Source organism: Helianthus annuus, chromosome 5 (genome assembly GCF_002127325.2).
Source record: "Helianthus annuus cultivar XRQ/B chromosome 5, HanXRQr2.0-SUNRISE, whole genome shotgun sequence".
NCBI lineage: Eukaryota > Viridiplantae > Streptophyta > Magnoliopsida > Asterales > Asteraceae > Helianthus > Helianthus annuus.
In genome coordinates, this window is record NC_035437.2 from 168,478,872 (window position 1) to 168,497,074 (window position 18,203).

At 41.5% G+C, this 18,203-nt stretch overlaps 1 non-coding gene across 1 annotated transcript; it reads left to right on the plus strand.

The window, feature by feature from the left end:
* The first annotated feature begins 9,033 nt into the window (after positions 1-9,033).
* LOC118492691 lies at positions 9,034-9,140 on the plus strand. The gene has a single exon (XR_004894693.1). It is a non-coding gene; the product is annotated as a small nucleolar RNA R71 (small nucleolar RNA).
* Positions 9,141-18,203: the final 9,063 nt, after the last annotated feature.

Here is an 18,203-nt window from a genome sequence, read left to right on the forward strand (position 1 = left end):
GATCCTGCTGTCGACCCTGTTGTTCCCTTGGCTGAGATTCCTGCTGATGTGCCCATTGCTGATCCTGTCATTCCAGTCGAGGCTCCCATTGAGGAGGCTCCACTTGATCTGTTTGGTGCTCACTGGTACGTGCGCGACTATACATATTTTTACAATGAAATTACACACGAATTGGTTTTAAATTTATAAAAGTGATTATTACTTTTACATCAAAACACACACGAAAGAGGCAAGTATACCCCGTCATATATGTAGTAAAGTATCGGTAAGAACCAAGTATCGATCCACGGAAATGGGCGGAGAAATAATACTAGACCTTTGCCACTAAATTACCGGTAAAAACATAATTTGTTTTGGTTTTAATTAATCTAAAGTAAGCATAAATAAATACTTATAAAACATAGTAAATTATATATATATAGCCTTGCTTAATACACAACCAAAGCATGTCAACTAAGTCGGTTTTGGCACTAGAAGCATTCGGTCAATTTTCCATTTTGAGACAATTAGTATCCCTTTCGGGAATCCTAACATGACAATCATTCGGAAAGTTAAAACGATAAACACACTTTAACCACCTAAAATTGTTCTTTAACGTGCAATTGATAAATGTTTATAAAAATCTCCTAAAAATAAGTTAGTCATCCGTTAGGAGTTTTCTAACCTCACTTAATCAAGGAAAGCAACACCGATAAACACAATGCAACCACCGAGACAAGCATAAACTAGATTAAATCACAACCGAGTTCATTTTACAAATCTTGCACATAAATTCACCAAGATAGCAATTTTGGCCGAAACTACTAACTAAGCTAACAAATCATGGCAAGAATTCATAACAACACCATCTAACCCGTTAGAGTCCTTCCGTGAGGGCAAGCCTTCTTGATTAACAATAATTACATTTTATTAAACCACTAACCTGTTAGAGTATCATGGTGCCCACATTTTAACCAAGTTAAACTAGTTAACCAAATTAAAAGTTTACTAATACATGATTAAATAAGCTTCATTTTGCAACTATCTTACCTAACCAAGCACCAATCATCCAACACAATTACTTATAATCAAGAAATCAATATCAATAACAAGGTTGCAAACTAATCATCAAAGATAATCATAGAAAACACTTCCAAATTTCATTACAAACATAGATTAACATACTAATGGTTATAATCAAGCAAGGGATTGTTGTGTTTTTGCCCAAAGGCTACAATAATACATAAATATTAATCTAAATGCTTGAAAGATTAACAAAAACATGGAAAGATTAGAAAACCCAACCATAAACAAGCACAAGATTAAGAATCCGGATAGTAAATGAGCAAAACCGGGCAATGTGGCTTGAATCCGAGTGAAAGCAGAAGCCTTCGGAGCCTCAAAATCGCCTGCAAAGCTCTCCAAAATTCTAGAGTTAATAACAGAGTGTTTCTGTTCTGTTTTTATGCTTTTTCGATGTCGCACAGTCGTGCAGCGATCGCACGACCGTGCACTTTAAGCAATTATTGGTGGTGGTCCACCATACTGCATGACATCAGTAGAGTTGACTGGTCTTCGGTCCCGCACGGGCGTTCCATGAGGTGCACGGGCGTGCATATCCGGGATCGGGGCTGGTCATCGAATCCGCATAGGGGTGCAACCAGTCGCACGGGGGTGCGTTGCCGGGATTTCGTTGCACTCCTGATCGCACTGGGTGTGCAACGCCGAGCTGAGCCTTGTTGTCGCATCCGCACGGAGGTGCCACCAGTTGCACGGGGGTGCAACTTGCCCAGGTCAGAATTTTCCACAGAATGTTCGCAGTTCATTCGTTTCGCCCGGAAAATCCTCGTTTTCACTATCATCTTGTCTGGTATGTTGTTTTAGGCCTGTAAACAAAAGTATACATGATTAAGTATCCGCATGACGGTTTTACGGCCGAAAACGCATAAAATGGGGATAAAATGGGGGACTAAAATATGTGTAAATTAGTGAATATCACTCACTCATTGGAGTCTGTGGCATCCGCTTCTTTGCATGACCAGGGTGTGCAGCATCACTCTCCTGACGCTGACCCTGACGTAGCGATGTCAGCTGCACCTGGTCCGTCACACGAGTTTGAGTTTGACCATAAGATCGATGACGATTTTGATCTAGTTTTTCCTCCTGATTTCGATCCTGATCATGAGATCGAGTTTATTCATATGGACCATCCCTTAGAGGCGCCAGTGGCTCCTATTGATCCGTTGTTTGACATCCCTGCCGACTTTGATATGGACCTTGTTGACCCTGAGCCTGTCATGGCCCCAGAGCCTGTTGTTGCTCCTGATCCTGCACCAGAGCTGACCCTGTTCTTGATGATGCACCAGCCCTTGCACCACCCATTGTTGACCTTCCCAGTGCTGCACCACCAGTGGTGGACGATTCTATTGCTGACGCACCTTTACCTGATCCCGTGCCGGTATTGGTTGACCATGCACCTTTCGCCTCTCACATCGATCCTCGTTATGCTGACACCCGTAACGGGTGGATCGAGGATTATGACGACTACCCACCGTTTGTGCTACCCGTCACTCCTCCCGTAGCACCTGTTTTTGCACCTACTGAGATTCCATTGTTCCACCCACACACCTCTGACGTCCATCGCACTAATCTTTCCATCACATTCCTCCAGGACATACCGACACCTCGGCCTGGGAAGGGTTCATCGAGGCAGCCACCTGCTTTAATTCCTCCTGTGTCATCATCTTTTCCGTTCCTGTCACGGTTTCCTCATGTTGCACCACCTGCTGCACCTTCGGGCGAGCCGTTTTTGTGGACTACGCCCCATGTTATGCCATTATCTGACCCGTACCACCCATTTTATGTGGGGTACACTACAGAGGATATACTTGCGTCGCTGCAGCTACAACAGGACGCACTGAGTCGTCGTATTCAGGAGTTAGAGAGAGCTCCACGTCCGCCTTGTCACTGTCAGACCCCTTTCGCCGCACCACACACTCCCCGTCCTCTTTCCCCTGATTCGGATGTTCGTTTCCTTACATCTGAGCAGCAGATTGCCTATTTGCTGCACGTCTGTCGTGCACGTGAGGAGGACTGAGTGCACATGCGTCGCTTGCTTTTCTTTCATTTTCCTCCTCCTCCTCCGCCATCAGCATAGATATTTTTGGTTTGATGCAGGTAGATCATTTTGGTGAGAAAATCGCAATTGAGCCAGCATACGAAGACTTTTGAGAGACCACACTTTTTGTATATGATATGTGTAGTTTGACTTGTATTTTGAGGGTGATGTGACCCTATGATATCGTTTGGATGTATGATGTACTATAAAACATGTAAAACAATATCGTGGTCGTGATTAATGAAAGCTCAATGGCAACGTTCTCACTACATGTTTTGTTGAATTATTTATTTTATGTTATAACATGGGTGTTATGTGGTTAATGAATGTTATTAGATACGCATATTATTTACTTACTATGACCTGACCAACATGATCATCTTTTAGAAGATGCCTCCACGACGCGACGCGCGCATGCCCACTACTGAGGCGGAACTCCAATGGATAATTGCCGCAGCCATAGCTCAGTATGCGGCCTCCCATGCAGAAACAAGCGGAAATTTCTCGAACACAAACGACAATAACAATCCACCCAATGGTAATGTTAAGTCCCTTGAGATATATTACGATACATTTGGATATTTCTAGCACGTCCGCTAATACCATTTGTAAATTCTAACGTATGTGCAGGGTGCACCTACAAGCAATTCCTCGACTGTAAGCCCGTGAATTTCGACGGCACTGGAGGTGCCGTTGCGTTTGTCAGGTGGGCTGAAAAGACAGACTATGTCCTAAGGATGAGGAAGTGTGCTACCGAGCAACAAGTAACCTACATCACAGGGCTGTTTCTGGATGGTGCCCTATCGTGGTGGAATCTGCAAGTGCAAATGATGTGCGTGAAGTGTGTTATATTTTTAGATGTATATTTTAAGCCATTTTTACACTTTTTAGCCAAGTTTTAAATTTATAAAACACGATATTTACTAACACTAAACACACATATGGGCAAGTGCACCCATCGTGGACGTAGTATAGTGTTGGTAAGATACCGAGGTCGTCCAAGGACACAAGAGCTTTTAGTACCGGTTTATCCTCAACGTCTAATCAATCAAAATGTTAGAAAAAGGTTTTTAAACTAAGAAATAAAAACTAACTAAAATGCTGAAAATAAAATAAAAATAAAACAGATAGACAAGATGAATCACTTGGATCCGACTCGTGTGTAGTGTAACCTTTGATTATTTTTGCACTTTTGCACTCGTTTAAGAGATTATCTTAGTTATTGTAGTAGGCCCCTCTTTTGAAGGCGACATTACCCTCAACCCAGTAGTATGAGTCAGCAAGGATACAATCCTAAAGGGTCGGATTATTGAAAGATAATTAATTAAGTTATTAATGCATAATGTGGTAGGCCCCTCTTTTGAAGGCGACGTTACCCTCAGCTAAGTAGTCTGATTCAGCAGGGATATAGTCCTAAGTAGCTGGGTTAAAGTTTTAATAGTAGTTTAACTTATGAGGGGATCAAAGAGTTTGGACCCCCGCCATCCAATACCTTTGGGTATTGAAGGAGGTCCTACTAAATTTAATCCAGGTCCTTTGCAGGATCTATACACTGAACAATGGCAAGACTCTTACCAAACCGTTCCCTTAACCCCCGACCAGGTAGCCAACATACCTCCATATAGACCGTGGAGATATGAATGGTGAAAATCTTTTATTTTATATAGACAGTAAAATAATGCCAAGACACCACGGACAAACGATAAGGAAGAATCACCTTCAACATAAGAAACTAGTAATTAAAGTCATTAATACAAAACCAATTAAAAAGTGCAAAAGATTAAAAATAAAAAGTATTACACTAAACACTTGTCTTCACCAAGTGATGTAAGAGACTTAGGCAAACATGGCCTTTGATTGTCAAGAACTCTTACGATCAATCTTGGAACCCGGGACGACTCACACACTCTACGATGGTGGTGGATGATGGTGTTATGGTGGTGGTGGGTGGTGGATGAAGTGTGAGAGAGGTGGTGTGCCAAGGGATGAGTTGCAAGAGCTCCCAACACTCCTATTTATAGGCTGAACAGAAGCTCGGGCACGGCCCCGTGTCCGCTGGGCACGACCCCGTCTCCATCCGCGTCTCTTTCTTCATTAATTGTAATTCGCAATTGCAATAAATGCGTCTGCAGGGAGTTGACCACGCCCCCGTGTCCGCTAGGCACGGCCCCGTGGTGGGCAACAGAAGCTTCTATGGCTTTGTCTTTTCTGCTGTCCTTTGGGCACGGGGCGTGTTCAGTCTTCTATCTTCTTTGTTTTTGCTAGGGGAGATGCTGTCGGGAGGTCGGGCATGCCACTTTTGTTCCTTTTCTTGTATTTATGTTAGATTTAGCTGTCTTTTTGCTTCTTTTGTTACTTTGAGCTCATTTAATCCTGAAAATACAAAAGGAAGACAAAAGCACACTTTTTCCAACATTAGTACTAAAAAAGGGTTAGTTTTATGCCACAATTGATGTAATTTATATGTTGCATTTTGTGCACATCAAATACCCCCACACTTGAATCTTTGCTTGTCCTCAAGCAAAACTCTTTATAATGTGGCTTACACACCCAAATGGAATGGGTAGAAGAGAAGTTTTGGGCTTGTCATAGAGTGTCGGGATTTCCATGATTCTTTATTTAGGTTTTATTTTTATTTATTTACAATCCTATTCGTCATGATTTATTAAAAACGTTTCATAAGATAAATTACTTATTAGGGCATAACATACCTTTTTTTAAAATTCCATTTATATACAAGTTGACATACCTCACGGGGAATCACTTAACACTCGGCCGAAGGTGTAATTTTTTAGTGAATCACTCGAGAGCGGCATGGAACTTACTCCTACCATAAGCTTGCCAAGCAATCAATCCTCCTCCTTTTTAACTATATACCCTTGTAAATATCAAGAGGACTTTTGGGTGAATGGTTAGGCTTGGGCTAAAGGTGGGTGGTTGGGTTAGTGGTTAGTAAAATGGCGAAAAGTGTAACAATCGTCGGTTTTTGAAAGACTTTCTTTTTTTTTTTTCATTTTTATTTATTTTGATGAACCATTTATTTCAAACAAAGTTATTTTTGATGAACTTGTTTGTTTATTTGGTTTCATCAATATATATATATATATATATATATATATATATATATATATATATATATATATATATATATATATATATATATATATATATATATATATATTTAGGAAGAGTCATTAGAAAACCGAACGTTGTTACTAAAAGAAAGGGTTAAAAATAAAAAGGTTTAGGTGGGTAAAAAGGGTAATTGTTTTGGGTTAAGAAATGAAAAGGTTTAGGCTCAAAGGGGTTAACTAGGGGGATTTTGGGTAGGTGGTAAAAAATAATGAAAAATAATGGTATAGAAAGAAAAAGGGTTAGTCCTAATGCCTCCTTCATTTACTTACTTGGGTTTAAGTTGGTAAGGACCGGGAATGTATTGTCGTGGCAAATTCTAGAGTCGTACGAACCAAGCGGCTATTCACACAAGAAACGAAGAATAAGCATTTAGTGTAAAGATATGTATTTGTATGCTCGATAAAGGCTCAAAACTCACTTTTGTGGGAAAGGGTTTTTATGTGCTCAAGTATATATAATCAAATTTTAACTGAGTTTGTCATGCCGTTTTATAATTTTATTATGTTGGTTCTTTTTATCACGACGCTATCGGTTATAAACTTGTAAAAATATAACCTTGTTAGAACTTGAATTCCCAACTTAAACTTAGACAAGTAAAAAAATGAAAATTTTTTGAAAAAAAAATTGGGATGATTAGCGGTTCCAATAGAGTTTAGTGTAAGGCTTGTTATTAGGACTTGCAAGATTCAAGGTTTTAGCATCCCCCCACACTTAAATTACACATTGTCCTCAATGTGTCCCAAAAATAAGTTTTTAGGTTGATTGAATGTGTAAAATGGTGTTAAAAGCAAAGTTTTATGTTACTGGCATCCTGGACACGGCCCCGTGGTGACCGGGCACGGCCCCGTGTTCAGGTGCCCGTGACAAAAATAAATGAAAAGAAATAGAAGCCTGGACACGGGGGCGTGTTCAGCGAACACGGCCCGTGTCCAGTTACCTGAACCGGGCAATTTTCTGCAAAGTGTGCAGCATGGGGCCGTGTTGGGCGGACACAGCCCGTGCTGAACTTACTGTAATGAAGAAATTGTCGTTGGATGGCCCTGTTTTCGTGCATGGGGCGATGTTTCTCATTTCCCTTGTTATCCTTCACCATCACGAGTGTGTTTTATTCCTGCAAATTAAAAAAAAAAGACTAAACTAAGGATAGTTCCGCGGAATGCCTCCGTGGTGCGCCACGTTTATAAGGGTCCTTGGCTAGACCCAAAATGATGTTATATGTTTTCCGAGTGGGATGTTTTGCACCCCATGTTGCACCGTCGGAGAGCCTCATCCAAACTCGAATCAATAACCTTCATGTAATTTACCGGGTCATCGTCCTCTACTCTCTTTCCAACCCCAAACTTCACTTCCTTATCCCCATACGTCAAAGTAAGTGTTCCGTCATTCATGTCTACCACTGCTTGTGCGGTGGCTAGAAATGGCCTCCCTAGTATGAGGGGGACTTCGGTGTCTTCTTCCATATCTAGTATGACAAAGTCGGCCGAGTAGACGAAATTGTCGACTTTGACCAATAGATTTTCAGCGACACCTTGCAGGTATTTAACGGACCTATCGGCAAGTTGTATACTCATCTTGGTAGGGCTCGTTTTTCCTAGACCGAGTCGTTTGAACATTGATGCGGGCATGAGGTTAATGCTAGCCCCAAGGTCGGCTAGTGCATTACGAATGGGGGATTCCCCGATCGAGCAAGGAATTGTGAAGCTTCCGGGATCAATCTTCTTTTGGGGGAGTTTGTTGAGTACGAGGGCGGAGCATTCTTCGCCTAGGTTAACTAATTGCAATGATTCAATTTTCCTTTTATGAGTGAGGAAGTCTCTCATGAATTTTGAGTATTTAGGCATTTGAGTTAGGACTTCTATGAAAGGAATATTAACATGCAATTGTTTTAGTAGACTTTCGAATTTTGCGAATTGCTCATTGGTCTTTTGACGAATTAACCTACCGGGGAACGGAACCGGAGGAGCCTTGGTGGGCTCTTGAAGTAGAGGGGAAGCCTTATCTTGTTGGGGCGGTGTTGTGCTTTCCTCAGTTGGTGGTGGCGGAGCCTCTGCGGGACCCACGGTACGGTTTCTTAATGTTATGAGATGAACTTGTGCTTTTGGGTTTGTTTCGGTATTACTTGGTAACGCGCCTTGTGGTCTCTCGGAGAAATTTTGAGCTAGTTGATTTATTTGTTTTTCAATGTTTTGTATACTAGCTTGTTGATTTCTAAAATTCGATTCCAATTGTTGAATCGATCCGAGTTTTTCTTTTCAGTGTCGGAGATGAGGCGAGATATAGTATCTTCAAGCCTTTCTCGTCCACCTTGTTGTTGAGGGAATGTTTGTGACTCATTTCTTGGTTGTTGAAAGTTTGTTCGTTGGTTTAGACTCTATTGGTTACTACTATTGTCGGGTTCTCTCTAACCAAGGTTAGGGTAGTTACGCCATCCTTGGTTATAGGTACCCGTTGGAGGACCCGACGGCCTAGGTCTATTATCAATGTAGTTTACCGACTCTGTTTGATCATTTGTTTTTTCTTTCATACAACTCCAATTTTTATGTGGCCCACCACACCCTTCGCAAGCCATTACCGTGACCGTTTTTGTCATTTCTAACTTTTTAATTTTTGAAGAGAGGGCCTCGATTTGGGCTTGTAAAGAAGTGCTTTCATCAACCTTATGGGCGCCTGAGGCAATAGATTGATTGTATATTTCATGTGGGCGACGATTACCTAAAAGTCCACCGGAGCTAAAGTCAACTGTTTGTCTCGTGTGTGGCAACAACCCATTATAGAAAGTGGATACTTGTTGCCATATCGCAAGACCGTGATGGGGACACTTTCGCAATAGCTCCTTGAACCTTTCCCAAGTTTCATATAAGGATTCCCCATCCTCTTGTGAATATGTATTAATTTCAGTCATTAATTTAGCCGTTTTAGTGGGAGGGAAATACTTATATAGAAATTTTTGGGCTAGTTCATCCCAGGTGTTTACCAAACCAACTGGGAGGGCGTTGAGCCAAGCTTTTGCTCGGTCTTTTAGTGAAAATGGAAACATTCGGAGGCGGATGGCATCATTTGATGCTCCATTGATCCGAAAGGTATCACATATTTCTAAAAAATTAGTAATATGTAGATGGGGATCCTCGTCCGCAAGCCCATGGAAGGTTGCGGAGTTTTGAAGCATTTGTATCAAATGTGGCCGAAGTTCGAAGTTGATGGCTTTAACATTCGGTGCATTGATAGCGGCGCCGAGATTACCCACGGTGGGTCGTAGGTAATCCATGAGGGTACGTTGGTCCGCCATTGGAAGTGGGTCCCCCGAAACTTTCCCTTGGCTTTTAGCTTTAAGTCTTTTACTGAGAAAGCGTTCGGGTTCTTCTAGAGGTTCTTTTATGTCTTTATTAGAACTGGAGCTCATACACTACTTAGAAGGTTCAGATGTGGCGTCTGGTTCCAAGTCCTGTAACAAAAACAGAAAAGAATGTTGGTCAGAAAGTGGCCCCGTGATCAGTGAACACGGCCCGTGGTCGGAGATACAGCGATTGTTTTCTGGATCCCTGTTACTGGAAAGTTGGACATGGCCCCGTGTTGCACCGACACGGCCCCGTGCTCAGCCCTCTGTAACTCGGAAAATAAAAACTGCCAGTGACACTGTTGGGCACGACCCGTGTCCGACCAGGCATGACCCGTGCTGAGATCTGCAGAAGCTGAAAATTTAAGAAAATCCTAAAAAAATAAAAAGAAAATAAAAAAAATGATTAGGCTGTTGATTCCTAACTTTCTTAAAATCCTTGTGTCCCTGGCAACGGCGCCAAAAACTTGATGTGCGTGAAGTGTGTTATATTTTTAGATCTATATTTCAAGCCCTTTTTACACTTTTTAGCCAAGTTTTAAATTTATAAAACACGATATTTACTAACACTAAATATACATATGGGCAAGTGCACCCAACGTGGACGTAGTATAGTGTTGGTAAGATACCGAGGTCGTCCAAGGACACAAGAGCTTTTAGTACCGGGTTATCCTCAACGTCTAATCAATCAAAATGTTAGAAAAACGTTTTTAAACTAAGAAAATAAAACTAACTAAAATGCTGAAAAATAAAATAAAAATAAAATAGATAGACAAGATGAATCACTTGGATCCCACTCGTGTGTAGTGTAATCTTTGATTATTTTTGCACTTTTGCACTTGTTTAAGAGATTATCTTAGTTATTGTAGTAGGCCCCTCTTTTGAAGGCGACGTTACCCTCAACCCAGTAGTTTGAGTCAGAAAGGATACAATCCTAAAGGGTCGGATTATTGAAAGATAATTAATTAAGTTATTAATGCATAATGTGGTAGGCCCCTCTTTTGAAGGCGACGTTACCCTCAGCTAAGTAGTCTGAGTCAGCAGGGATACAGTCCTAAGTAGCTGGGTTAAAGTTTTAATAGTAGTTTAACTTATGAGGGGATCAAAGAGTTTGGACCCCCGCCATCCAATACCTTTGGGTATTGAAGGAGGTCCTACTAAATTTGATACAGGTCCTTTGCAGGATCTATACACTGAACAATGGCAAGACTCTTACCAAACCGTTCCCTTAACCCCCGACCAGGTAGCCAACATACCTCCATATAGACCGCAGAGATATGAATGGTGAAAATCTTTTATTTTATATAGACAGTAAAATAATGCCAAGACACCACGGACAAACGATAAGGAAGAATCACCTTCAACATAAGAAACTAGTAATTAAAGTCATTAATACAAAACCAATTAAAAAGTGCAAAAGATTAAAAATAAAAAGTATTACACTAAACACTTGTCTTCACCAAGTGATGTAAGAGACTTAGGCAAACATGACCTTTGATTGTCAAGAACTCTTACGATCAATCTTGGATCCCGAGACGACTCGCACACTCTACGATGGACAATGGATGATGGTGGTGGATGATGGTGTTATGGTGGTGGTGGGTGGTGGATGAAGTGTGAGAGAGGTGGTGTGCCAAGGGATGAGTTGCAAGAGCTCCCAACACGCCTATTTATAGGCTGAACAGAAGCTCGGGCACGGCCCCGTGTCCGCTGGGCACGACCCCGTGTCCATCCACGTCTCTCTCTTCATTAATTGTAATTCGCAATTTCAATAAATGCGTCTGCAGGGAGTTGACCACGCCCCCGTGTCTGCTGGGCACGGCCCCGTGGTGGGCAACAGAAGCTTCTATGGCTTTGTCTTTTCTGCTGTCCTTTGGGCACGGCCCCATGCTCACTGAGCACGGGGCGTGTTCAGTCTTCTGTCTTCTTTGTTTTGCTTGGGGAGATGCTGTCGGGAGGTCGGGCATGCCACTTTTGTTCCTTTTCTTGTATTCATGTTAGATTTAGCTATCTTTTTTGCTTCTTTTGTTACTTTGAGCTCATTAAATCCTGAAAACACAAAAGGAAGACAAAAGCACACTTTTTCCAACATTAGTACTAAAAAAGGGTTAGTTATATGCCACAATTGATGTAATTTATATGTTGCATTTTGTGCACATCAAATACCCCTACACTTGAATCTTTGCTTGTCCTCAAGCAAAAATCTTTATAATATGGCTTACACACCCAAATGGAATGGGTAGAAGAGAAGTTTTGGTTACCCCGTCCAAGCCTGCAACGATCACAGAAGCCATCGATCTCAGTGTTGCACTTACTGAGGAAGCTATTAGATTGAACAAGTTTTCAGTATCTGAACTGAAGAAGAAAGAGACTCATGTGAAGTCGTCTGGTGAAAACAAACGGAAATTTTCCAACTTCAAGCAAGGTACCAGCAACGTGAGCAAGAAGGGTGAGTCAAGCACACCGGCCAGAGCCACAACCGGTGTCGAAAACAAAGGGAAGGGTTATATGGGCACTCTGCCCAAGTGTGATACGTGCCAGCGCCATCATTCTGGCCAATGCAGATTGAGGAAATACGAGTCATGTGGGAAGAACGACCACTCGAAGGATACGTGTTGGGCCGGAACTGGTGCTGGGCGTGGTGGTAATCGAGGTTATGGGAATGGTAATTGAAACCGCCAACAAGGAGGAAATGGCGGAAATGGAAACCGTGGGAATGTTGCGAACCAAGCTGGGAGTGGAAATCGCAACCAAAACAACACTCAAGGTGGAAATGGAAATGGTAATGGTCGGGGACCGGGATGTTTCAATTCTGGAGATATTGGGCACTTTAAGAGGGAATGCCTGAAGCTGAATCAAGCAAGTGGGAGAGTATTCAACATTGGAGCAAGGGAAGCGCGCCAGGATCTAAACGTTGTCACTGGTACGTTCCCTATAAACCAACGCTTTGCATCTGTTCTGTTTGATACTGGTGCCGACTATAGCTTTGTATCGTTAGAATTTAAGGATATGCTTGGGTTAACTGCTAGTAAGTTAGACATTCCGTACTCAATTTAAGGATATGCTTGGGTTAACTGCTGGTGCCGACTATAGCTTTGTATCGTTAGAATGAAGTTGTCCGAGGATGCGTAATTGAGCTGGGAGAACGCGAGTTCACTTTGGATCTACTACCAGTCGAGTTGGGAAGTTTCGACGTGGTAGTAGGGATGGATTGGTTGTCAAGCAACAAAGCCGAGATTGTTTGTCACGAAAAGACCATCCGCATCCCAATAGAAGATGGAGAGACGATTGTGGTCCATGGAGAAAAGCGGGATACGCCTCTGAGAATCATTAGCTGTCTGAAAGCTAGAAAGTGTTTACAGAAGGGATGTGTTGCCTTCTTGGCACATATCGTGGATAAAGAAGCCGTTGAGCCAAAGATCGAAGACATTCCAGTCGTAAAAGAATATCCTGAAGTCTTTCCAGAAGACTTGCCAGGATTACCGCCTCAAAGACAAGTCGAGTTCCACATTGACTTAGTTCCAGGCACCGCACCTGTGGCTATGGCCCCCTACCGACTTGCGCCTTCGGAGATGCAGGAGTTGTCAACGTAACTTCAGGAGTTGGTAGACAAAGGATTTATCAGACCAAGCTTCTCACCTTGGGGAGCTCCAGTTTTGTTTGTTAAGAAGAAAGATGGTAGTTTCCGCATGTGTATCGACTACCGAGAACTGAACAAGCTGACAATCAAGAATAGATATCCTCTGCCGAGAATTAATGACCTATTTGATCAGCTGCAAGGTTAAAGTTACTACTCAAATATCGATCTATGATCATGTTATCACCAGTTAAGGATACAAGAGGGAAGTATTCCCAAGACTGCTTTTAGAACTCGATATGGACATTACGAGTTTCTGGTGATGCCGTTTGGGTTGACAAACGCGCCAACCGTTTTTATGGATTTAATGAATAGAGTTTGTAAGCCGTACCTCGACAAGTTCGTGATTGTGTTCATCGATGACATTCTGATTTACTCGAAGACGAAGGATGAGCACGAACAGCATTTAAGAGCCATTTTGGAGCTACTTAAAAAGGAGAAATTGTATGCCAAGTTCTCGAAGTGCGAGTTCTAATTACGCGAAGTCCAATTTCTTATACATGTGGTTAATGGAAATGGAATCCATGTGGATCCCACAAAGATCGAAGCAATAAAGAACTGGGAAACTCCAAAGACGCCAACCGAGATCCGACAGTTCCTAGGTTTGGCTGGTTATTATCGAAGGTTCATTGAGGATTTCTCAAAAATCGCTCAACCTTTGACTTCCCTTACCCAGAAAGACAAGAAGTTTGATTGGGGAGTCAAACAAGAAGAAGCGTTTCAGTTGTTGAAGAACAAGCTTTGTAATGCACCGATCTTATCACTACCCGAAGGAACGGATGACTTCGTGGTATACTGTGACGCCTCACGTCAAGGTTTGGGTTGCGTGTTGATGCAGCGACAGAAAGTTATAGCATATGCTTCTCGCCAGTTGAAGGTCCACGAGAAAAATTATACCACGCACGACTTGGAATTAGGCGCGGTGGTATTTGCGCTGAAGATCTGGCGACATTATTTGTATGGCACACGATGCACCATCTACACTGATCATAAGAGCCTGCAGCACATATTTGACCAAAAGGAGCTTAACATGAGACAAAGACGCTGGGTAGAATTGTTGAACGACTACGACTGTGAAATCAAGTATCATCTAGGGAAGGCGAATGTGGTCGCTGATGCCCTAAGTCGGAAAGAAAGGATCAAGCCCATAAGGGTTAGGGCTTTGGAAATGATTGTCCAGACAGACCTCTCCTTGCGCATTCGTGCCGCGCAGAGAGAAGCTCTCAAGGAAAGGATTTTGAGGACGAGTATCTCCGTGGGATGGAGAAGCAGTTGGTACCAAACGAGGAAGGAACTTTGTGCTTCATGAAACGAATTTGGGTTCCTCTGTTTGGGGGATTGAGAAAGGTTATTTTCGATGAAGCTCACAAGTCACGGTACTCGATTCATCTTGGAGCAGATAAGATGTACCAAGATCTTAAGGATTTCTATTGGTGGCCAAGGATGAAAGGCGATGTTGCGGTATATGTTAGCAAATGTTTAACGTGCGCCAAGGTAAAGGTCGAATACCAAAAGCCTTCAGGTCTTCTACAGCAACCCGAGATACCCAAATGGAAATGGGAACAGATTTCAATGGACTTCATAACGAAATTGCCAAGGACGCCCAAGGGCCACGATACGATTTGGGTGATAGTAGACCGTCTAACAAAATCTGCGCACTTCTTGCCAATCAGGGAAAGAGACAACACGAGTAAACTAGCTGAGATATACATGAGAGAGATCGTTGCACGACATGGAGTGCCTCTCTCAATCATCTCTGATAGAGACGGAAGATTCGTGTCAAGGATTTGGCAATCCTTTCAAGAAGCATTTGGTGAGTACAGCATTTCACCCACAAACTGATGGACAGAGTGAACGAATAATTCAGACATTAGAAGACATGCTGCGAGCTTGCGTAATGGATTTAGGTGGAAGTTGGGACACTCACCTACCATTAGTTGAATTTTCATACAATAACAGTTATCACGCAAGTATTCAAGCCGCACCGTTCGAAGCTCTTTATGGACGCAAATGTCAATCACCGATTTGTTGGGTCGACGCGGGTGATAGACAACTAGTTGGTCCGAAATTAGTCCAAGAAACGACAGACAAGATTGCACAGATCCGAGAGCGCATCAAAGCGGCTCGCGATCGACAAAAGTGTTATGCGGACCGAAGAAGGAAACCTCTGGAATTTGAGGTAGGAAATATGGTTTTATTGAAGGTTTCACCCTGGAAGGGTGTGGCACGCTTTGGGAAGCGTGGGAAGTTGAATCCGCGCTACATTGGCCCATTCAGAATCCTGCAAAGGATTGGGCTTGTAGCATACAAGTTGGACCTGCCTGCTGAACTCAATGGCATTCATGATACATTCCATGCATCAAACCTGAAAAAGAGTCCAACTCAAGAGACAATTGTCATTCCTGCTGACGAAGTTCATATCGACGACACGCTCCACTTTGTTGAAGAACTAGTTGAGGTTACTGATTGGAAGATTAACAAGACACGCAGGAGTAGTGTCAAGCTCGTCAAAGTTCGATGGAATGCAAGACACGGGCCAGAATTCACGTGGGAACGTGAGGATCGTATGAAAGAGAAGTACCCCCATTTATTTCCCAAGACCCCTGCAACTAGAAGCAGAACCTAAAATTTCGGGACGAAATTTTCTTAACGGGGGGAGAATGTGACAACCCTCACAATCACAGGTATCCGTACACTTAATTGATAATTAATTTGTGCTTAATGACTGTGCTTGATTACAACTGTGATTAAACTGCTTTCTGTTTTCTGTTACATACATACATATGCATCACATTTCATACTATCACTCCATTTATTTCACACAAACCTCAGTGACAAACTTGATGCACAAAGCATAGTTAGCACAGTGAGCGGATAACCCAGAAAACATGCTGACAATGCCAGCACCTAGACAGATAATGTTATTGAGGCCAGTATGAGCCAGAGACAGGGTACTACACTAGTAGGGAGTGTAGGGAAGTGAGGACCATAAAACTGCGTCACTAGGTGATAGTTATAGTGCTGGAAAGTGCCTAAAACACACTTTAAATGCAGAATTCTGCACTTTTGAACAAAATTCAGCATTTAATTATGCTAGTAATGTGCAAAAACTTGAGAAAATGGTCCTAGATACTTTCCAAAGTGTTGGAATTAAAAGTGTCACTAAAAGTATTATAAAAGACACCTTATGGATTAGTTAAGCACTTTAACAGATAACACCCAACCGAACAACCGGACTTTACCCGGAACACAAAAATATTGTTAAACACATTGTTTTTATTTTTCTAAGCTAGTTAGGGTCCCCGAACACCCTAACACACTATATATTTCATAACACACCAAAACCCACTAACTATATCATTTGAAATCTAACTAAACTAGTAACCACCCATTGAAACCCAACCCTATACCCCCCCTGGAGACGGTCACCATGGGTGTCCCCACCCATGGATTTGTTTGATTATTATAATGGATTATGTTGGTGGATAATAAGGCATGTTATACAATGGTTAATGAGGGTTAGGGGATTATAAGTAAACCTTGAGGATCTTCATTCTCATCACCATCAAACTCACCAACACATTCAAACTCCTCTCTTCTCTCCTTGGGTTCGGCCGTGAGCCACCACAACCAGCACCACCATCATTCAAGCCTCTTCAATCATTCCAAGGGCATCCAAGGGTGTTAGAGATCATACAACGAAGCTCGGTGTGTTCGGAAGCTCAAGGACCTCTCTCATCTTCTTTTATCCACCACTTTTCTACACTTGAACTCCCCTAGCCTTGAGCTAGTGGTAAGCACTTAGATCCTTGCATTTTACATGTTGTTTAAGTGGTTAATGATGTTTAAAGATCAAAATGATAAGAACTCTAAAGAACCATAAACAAAGTCTTGAACATAAACTAACTTTGTGATGAAGTAGTGTTAAAATGGTTATGAAATCATGATATTCTTGTGTTGTGATGCTTGTTGATTATTGTTTGCTAGTAGAAATAATACGGATCATCATATGGTCTTGCTAGAGCATGATTAAAAACATGATCTAGCAAGATGAGAAAGTAAGAATGTTGTGGATGATGGAATCATCCACACATAAACTATGAACTTGAATAAATGGGTGATTTCTTGAAAAATAAAGAGCAAAGTAAGTTATAATCATGTAGATCTAAAGATCCATGAGTGGTTTTTTCGAAAGAACCAAGTGAAAAGTATGAGTTTCGTTAAAACTTGGATCTTACATAAACTTAACAGATTTTTGGTGGATAAACAAGTGTAGAAACACTTGTGTAATAAGAAAATTTCACAAAGAAATATTTTTAGAAAATATGACTAGAAGTTGTAAATATTCAAACTCTTTAAAAATGAAGTTTTTAAGGAACTAATCACATTTTTTTAAAGGTAACAAGACTTACAAAGTATGCTAGTAAGTTACTACATACTTTTATAAATTTTCAAGTTCATAAGTTTATAGTTTATGCTTGTTTTTGACAAGTTGGTAAATAGAGATTGTATGTTGTTGATGAAGAATTGTTTGAATGAATTTTTGAAAAGAAAATGATATGCTAGTAAGCATGGACGCCTCCATTTACAAAGGAAACTCTGGCGAAATTTTTCTAAAATTTCAACACTTCGAAAATAATTTTTCTAGCAAGTGTTACAACCATATTTTTAACCTTGTTTCAAAATAAACTTCGCCATGATTTTTATTACAAAAATACTAAGTGCCGGAGGTTGATTTTCGTAAATAAAATTTGAAAAATATATATTTAGAATATATATTTTATACTAAAACTCTTGTGTGATTATTTGTTTATTTTGTGAACTAGTTATATTATTGTTAGGGTAAAATAATATAACTTGTATATATACCAGGAAATTACGACTCCAAAATAATACCAAAATAATCCTCGTTGTTAGGACCGAGGGACACAAGAGTGATAGATCTATTTGGGTGTAGCGAGCCCACACCCGTGAGGCCGGGGCGGCCCATAGAGGTGACT